This window comes from Aplysia californica, unplaced genomic scaffold, assembly GCF_000002075.1.
Source record: "Aplysia californica isolate F4 #8 unplaced genomic scaffold, AplCal3.0 scaffold00105, whole genome shotgun sequence".
Lineage (NCBI taxonomy): Eukaryota > Metazoa > Mollusca > Gastropoda > Aplysiida > Aplysiidae > Aplysia > Aplysia californica.
In genome coordinates this window covers 1,465,065-1,472,239 of record NW_004797375.1, presented here as the reverse complement: position 1 = coordinate 1,472,239, position 7,175 = coordinate 1,465,065, and the positions used below count along the sequence as shown (strand labels likewise).

Below are 7,175 nucleotides of genomic sequence, written 5' to 3'. Positions count from 1 at the left end.
GACATAGCTGAAAATGGGTTGTTTTTTGACGCTCTGTGTAGAGCACAACTATTTTTTGGATTTATCTAAAATGAATATCAGACAAATTCCTTTAGACTTCTAAATTAACACAAAAAAGGTTGAACAGTTTTTTTAAAAACTCACCCTGTATGTATGAAGCGACGGGCATTATTAAGGACGCTCATATGTAATAATTTAATATCTCAGCTAGAACAGTAAGCCATCGTTTAATCTCTTTGAGAAGACAATAGTGATTAGTTCTTTGTAACCTGGAGAATGTCAGACTAGCCTGAAATCCTTTGCACTTAGAGAACCCTTTTACATAATATATTGTCTAAAATAATTATCAATATGTTATAAAACTTATGAAAGCCTAAGAGTACATCAAAATTAAAAGACTCTTTATCTAGCCACGCGACAGTATTTCTCAAACGCAAGAGTTTAATATTGGAGTTTTTGAGCGATCTAAAAGCTGTTAAAACGCAAATGTCTTTGATATAGTTGGACAGAGGAGCGATAATTTGCAGACTCGGCGAAGGCGGTTTCAGATTTTATTGAGATTTTTGGACATCGCTTCTGGATTTCGTTTTGTTTTATTTCATTCCGCATCTGATTGTAGCGACTTATCTCTAGATACGAAAGTTTATTGTGTCTAGAATGTGTTTTCTTTCTTTTGAGTTATCTCCAGTTGGGCTTTCAATCGAGGACAAGAACTATTGTGAAGAGTAGCGAAGGGAGAATGCGGGCGTGCTGCATGTGTGGAGTTATATAGAAGTTAGGATCTTCACCTTGCACACAAATGACAGACTGGAATCTGTGGTGTTTTGATTAGGAGATTGGCCTTTTTGCGGAGATGTATACTGCCGTAAGCTCACAAAACGCCATTTTTATTTTAGGGCCAATTGTTTTGTGGGTTTTTGTCGCTAAACCAAAGTCTGACTAGTTACTATTCTAGTGTGAAAAAAAATCAAATTGAAACTGTAACTAGTTTTTGAATATATTAGCGTTCAAATTTCAGAATGATACTATTTTTCATATTTTTCAATGGTTACGCTGACAACCCCCCCCCCCCCCCCACCCCTTCCCCCTTTTCTCGAAACTGTTGTGAATTTTTTTTAAGGCGTTTTGTCAGCTTACGGCAGTATACTTCTCATACACCAGGCTGGAACTGACAAGCAGAGGGTCGAAGCCCATCTCCTGAAGTATTTGTGAGGCAGCGTGGTGGAATCAGACTCTCGTCAATTTTTGGGCATGTAGAGTTATTGGTATCACCTTTAAGCTTTTTCCCCAGTATTTATTTGGATTTTAAAAATATCCATTTATCTTGAATACAAGTCGAGATATTTGCGAAAGAAAGAGGTGTGGGTCACCTGTTTTCAGAGGTAAAATTAGTAAGAAAATGCCCGCCAAAGAATAGTTATTTCCTTAGCTTTTGAGTTCGTGGTAACTGAAAATTTACATTTTTTTGTGTGCCTTTAATCAACGTTTTTCAGAAAAATCTACACAGAAATGAGTTCTTTAATGGGCATGAAAGGTGTTGAGCCAAAAAACAAAAATTTGATGAAATTCACAAACCTTAAAAAAATGCAAGTTTCTTAAACTTTGATTATTTTGACGAGAGCCTGATTCCACCACGCTGCCTCACATTTTAATTGTGTCGATGGGGGCGTAGATCTAAAACACGTACAAACAAACAAACAAACAAACAAACAAACAAACAAACAAACAAACAAACAAACAAACAAACAAACAAACAAACAAACAAACAAACAAACAAACAAAGAATCAAAAAGCAAATAAACATGCAAACAAACAAACAAACAAAATAACGAACAAACAAACAAACAAACAAACAAACAAACAAACAAGCTCGCACACATTATGACGTGAGTTTGGTTCCATCGAGGAGGAAGTAATGTATCGTGTATAGTCTTTCTGCCGGGATAGCATCATAATAGGCTCCTCAGCCAGAGTTGGTCCTGACAGTCAGGGTCATTTGTGAGGTAGCGTGGTGGAATCAGGCTCTCGTCAAAATAATCAAAGTGAAGAATCTTGCATTTTCCCGCAGGTTTGTGAATTTTTATCAAATATTTGTTTTTTTGGCTGAACACCTTTCATGTTCATTAAAGAACTCATTTCTGTGGGGATTTTTCTGAAAGGCGTTGATTAAAGGCACAAAAATGTAAATTTTCAGTTACCACGGACTCTTCAGCCAAGGAAATAACGAATCTTTGGCAGTCATTTTCTCACTCATTTTACCTCTGAAAACAGGTGACCCCCACCTCCTTCTTTCGCAAATATCTCGACTGGTATTCAAGATAAATGGATATTTTTTTCTTCCCAATAAAGACAAGTGAATATGCTTTAAGATGATACAAATAACTCTACGTGCTCAAAAATTGACGAAAGCCTGATTCCACCACGCTGCCTCACATTTAGTTTTTAGACATAGTAAGAGTTTTACGGCATTTGCTCCTCAAATAGGTCATAATGGTGAAAAATAGAGTTCTTACAAAAAAAGTAACACACAAAGGAAAGGAAGAGGAGAGTTAAGTGCGACAAATAATAATTATTATTGTTTGAAAGGAAAGAAGGAGTAAGCCATACCAGAGCATCTACCAAACACCCACCACGCAGAGTCCTAAACAGTGTGTGAGTTTAGACAAAGATAGTACATAACAAGATGGTCCACTCAGCCAAAAAAGTGTCCGCCGGAAGTCCGCTCTTTGCTTCAGATGGCGCTGGAGTCTGTTTTGAAGCTCTCTTTCGTTTCTCCAGAAGAAGAATAGGAATAGCATCTCCTTGCGTGCGCAGATCGACTGCTGTTCATCAGCAGTTCGAGATCGTTCAGTGCGGAGTTTTAGTTTTTTTTTTAATTTTAATAACTTCTTGACTTTCATTCTAAAGTCAAATTAAACGAAGAAAACAGTCGCCCCTTCCTCCGGAAGAGGTCTATTGTCAGCGTAACCATTTTAAAAAAGCGTTCTTCCGAAATTTGAATTCTTATTTATTCAAAAACGTGTTACTTTCACTTTGATTTTTTAAACACAAATAGGGTAACTCTGTTCGCAAAGGATGCGCATTTGCGAAGAGGGCGCCACCGAATCTTGAGGACACTTTTCTAATTGGCTCAAAAAGAGGAGTGGACACTCTTGTTATGTAGACTCTTTGGTTAAGAACATCAAGGATGGGGGCTGCTTCGAACCTTCCCGTCAAGACCTATGCCCAGACTGTATTGAATTCCATCAATGGGACTGACATAACACACACAATAGAGTTTCTCATATTTCAAAGCCAAACCCATGTATTTTGTGAATAAAAAGCACCCCCCCCCCCCCCCCCCCCGCCCCACTGTGTATGGTCAGCAGGGTACGTTGGCGTGGTGTACTCCTTCTTTCCTATCAAACGCCGATCGTTTTTATATCTTCTCCTTCTTTCCTTTGTATGTTGTTACTCTCTTATAATACCTATAACATTTTGACACCAATATGACATAATTGTGTTGCAAGTGCCGTAATACTTTAACTAAAATCAAACCAGTGCCTCCCCATTAGCTTACCACACAGATACACCAGTGCTCTGTGAAGTTCTAAGAAATAACACAAGATTTTGAAAATCTCGCTTTATTATATGGACAAGACATCTTTCCCGCCTAAAGCCGGATACCCATTCCCACTTTGAGGAAATGAGGAAAATCCATACAACATACCTCTACCAAGGACACAATTTCGGCCACATGGCAGGGTTCAAACCTATGACCATACAGCCACAAAGCACAAACCGCACTTCTGTTCTTGCTAAGTAGGCTACTTCAACCAGTCTTGAATCAGAAAGTATTTTCCGAATTTTGAAAATATGCCCATGTAACCTTTTGTGACAATTCTTAACTAAATCATATTTTTGTAGATTTTTTGGGTCACCTGTGTAAAAAATGTACACTGACCTCACAAACGGGCTAAGCTACATCATAATAAGATATTATTGCAAAAAGTCACGTGTAAGGGGGGAGGGGCTACACCTGGAGGCTATCTCGCTTATTACTGTACCGAATTTTACTAAATTTGACACATAGAACAAGCATAGTAAGGATTCTTAAAATCTGCAATCAAATTTTAGAAAAAAGTTTCGTTTCCATGGATACGCCGCCATATTGGATTTTATTGACATGTCTTACGTAATGAATACCGCACTTATCGCTCATGTAAATTGATTGTTTTTTTGCATGCATGTTCACAAACATTAGATCTAAAAATTTATCTGTTCTTTCTTTCCTAATCGAATTAGAAAATTTTTAATGAATTTTTTCCTGAGGTAGCATTCAAGTTTGCGAAAAATCCATGAAAATCCACACTCCAGACACCACCAACAAAAATCTATTCCATATATCAAAAATTCACAGACAAATTTTTAGTATTATCTCTTCTCTTCATTCTGTGAAAATTTCATGAAGATTGGATGAAAAATGGTGGAATTATTCAAAAAAGTATAGAGAAAAGTCGCATTTTGAGAAAACGGCCGATAAAGAAAAATAAAATACTGACTTTATGAGGAAATGGCGGTTACAAACATGCCCGGTATGGGAAAAATTACGGTTTTTGGGGTTCTTATGCCATGAAATAGTTGTAGGAGATGCTGGGGAAGCTAAAGATGCCTACAACTCAAATTCCATGATTTTGAGCCGAATTTTGATTTTGGGGGTGTAACCCCCCCCCCCCCCCTTAATTTTAAAACACCTTGCAAACAGATTTTGACCGATACGTAAGTACTATTTCACGACGTACGTTTTATCTTTATCTAATCTAATTTTTTTTTAAACAATACCTTCACCGCTACGCTGTACACAGGTAAAGCCTTCAGTGTCTGGGGGGGGTTTTTTCCTTTCATTTTCAAAAATGTATTCGTTTACCCGGCAGTTAGTTAGTCAGGTGAACAACACAAGCGTGGTCGTAGTAGTAAGTAGAAGTCTTTACGTTAATTTAGCTTTGGAAGTTTGGGCGTCATTTTATCAAGATTAATTTTTTAAATAATTTATGAATCATTTTATTTAGCTGTGAGAGTATGCGTATATGTATGAGTGTGTATGTATGTGTGTGGGTGTGTGTGTGTACGCCCGCACGCCCGCGTGTGTGTGTGTGTGTGTGTGTGTGTAAGCGCGCACGCACACTGTGTAAATATGTGTGCGTGTATGTGTATGTGTGTGAGTGTGTGTGTGTGTGTGTGTGTGTGTGTGTGTGTGTGTGTGTGTGTCTGTGTGTGAGTGAGTGAGTGTGCGTGTGTGTGTGGGGGGGGGGGAGAATCTTCTTTCGATTTGGTTTTCTTTAGATTAAAAAAACCCCACATTATCGGATCATTTTCCTGAAGAATTTTCGAGCATGCATGCCTGTGGAAGGGAGACAAGGGAGGTTTCCTATCAACAAGATTTGTAGCAGAAACAGAGAAGCCCACTGTACAGTGCACAATGCGGTTAAATCCCACACCTGTTTTGAGGTAGGAAAATCTGCAAACACTCACCTTTCAGATATTTTTCCTCACTCCTCTCTTCCCCTCTCTCCTCACTCTCCTCCTCCTCATCCTTCGTCTCAATCCCCTCTTGTGCATTCTCCTGATAGCATTTCCCTCTTGCCTCCAGTGAAAGAGAGAATCCTCCCTGAGGGAAAAAAACCAAAAAACCAAAACAAAATTATTTTTTTTAATGAAACAAGTTGAAATTGAAATAAATGTTGAAAAGTTAAAATATGTTGTTTTTTTTAAAAGACGAAAATTAAAAGAAGGAGAATGAGACAAGTTTCACATTGAGGGAGCAGGAGACATAACAATTAAACAGATTCTGCCCGTTATCTCCCGGGTTAACGAGCGCCCCCTGCAGGCGTCAGTGGCTGCTTGGGGGCCACGCAGAAGTCGACGTCTGCCTTTCGCGCCAATCGCCATGTTTGTGTCTGCTGATGAGTGAGACAAGGGCAGGACAAGAACTGCAACTGTTTCAGTGTGGTCGTCCCCCCCCCCCCCCCCCACTATTTTCTTCTGTTTTTCTTCACGTGAAAGAAAAGTGTAGTTTGCTTATGAATTGATACCTTCTTCTCGCCAATAAAAACACACACAAAGAAACAAAACAAAAATTGCACAAAAAGCTGTCTCCACCCTCTGCCTTTCGTTGAAAAATCATTTGGATGTTGAAATCTGTATCTCATTGCTTGAAACACGTCGAAGATAAGAAACTAACGCAAAAAGACGCAAATTTTAGCTGGGGGGGGGGGTAAATTCATTTTTACTATAACAGATTGAGTATTCGGAATGGCGACTGCTCCTTTATGGTGCACACTAGCTTGACTGGCCAGTTGGTACACAGAACAGTAAACATATCTACTTCCGTTTGGAATTAATTCAATGAAAATCAACGAGAACCACGAAAATATACGTCAAACGTCATAAGAATTATATGACATACTGGTACCGAGTGCCGATTTTATGGCTGTGGATCCACCCTTCTCTATCCATAAGCGCATGGTATCTTTTCAACAACCTATATTCTATGAAGTTTTTAAAAAAATGAAATCACAAGGAGTAAAATTATGTATATTGTGGAGATGGTTGCGTGGCATCTTTTTTATATAAAATTCCAAGGTATTAATAACAAATGATGCAGTGTTGGGGTAGTAACCTCTTTGAAACAAATTTGTACGATTCAATCAAGACAAAAAACGGCAACTCAGAGTAGTGTTAGTGCAAAACTAGAAAGCATCTACTACAAGTCTGCCCGATTCTCAAGGAATTTGAGGAAATATTGACCAAAGGAGACCCAAAACTATACAGGAGTGCTAGAGACTGGGCTGTCAATTAAAAACGAACAAGAAGGAGTTCAAGACAAAAAAACAAACCCATCAACAACAACAAAAAAAAAACCACAAAAAAAATACAACCAAACTTGAAATCTCGCAAACGGCGAAATGAATCTGAATGACACGGATTTCTCCTTCTGGCACTTCTCGGCCGCGTTTCTTCACACGTAAGCAACTTTTTACTCGTTCGTTTTAAAACACATTAAGGTTCGTTATCTTCGAAGCTAGCTTTTGTCTGTGGTGAGCCGTCTTTGCCCAACCCTAAGCGCATCCATCTCCCCCACCCATCCTCACCCGGTCCACCTCAACCCCCACCCACCCTCACCCCTCAACACATCC

The 7,175-nt window shown here is 38.8% G+C and overlaps 1 protein-coding gene across 1 annotated transcript in view; it reads right to left on the bottom strand.

Annotated features, from left to right (window-relative positions):
* Positions 1–5,647, bottom strand: part of LOC101856504 (protein jagged-1) — a gene marked incomplete at its 5' end in the record, with an annotated part of 22,425 nt that extends 16,778 nt beyond the window's left edge. Inside the window, 1 exon segment of the mRNA XM_013080903.1 lies at positions 5,512–5,647.
* Positions 5,648–7,175: the final 1,528 nt, after the last annotated feature.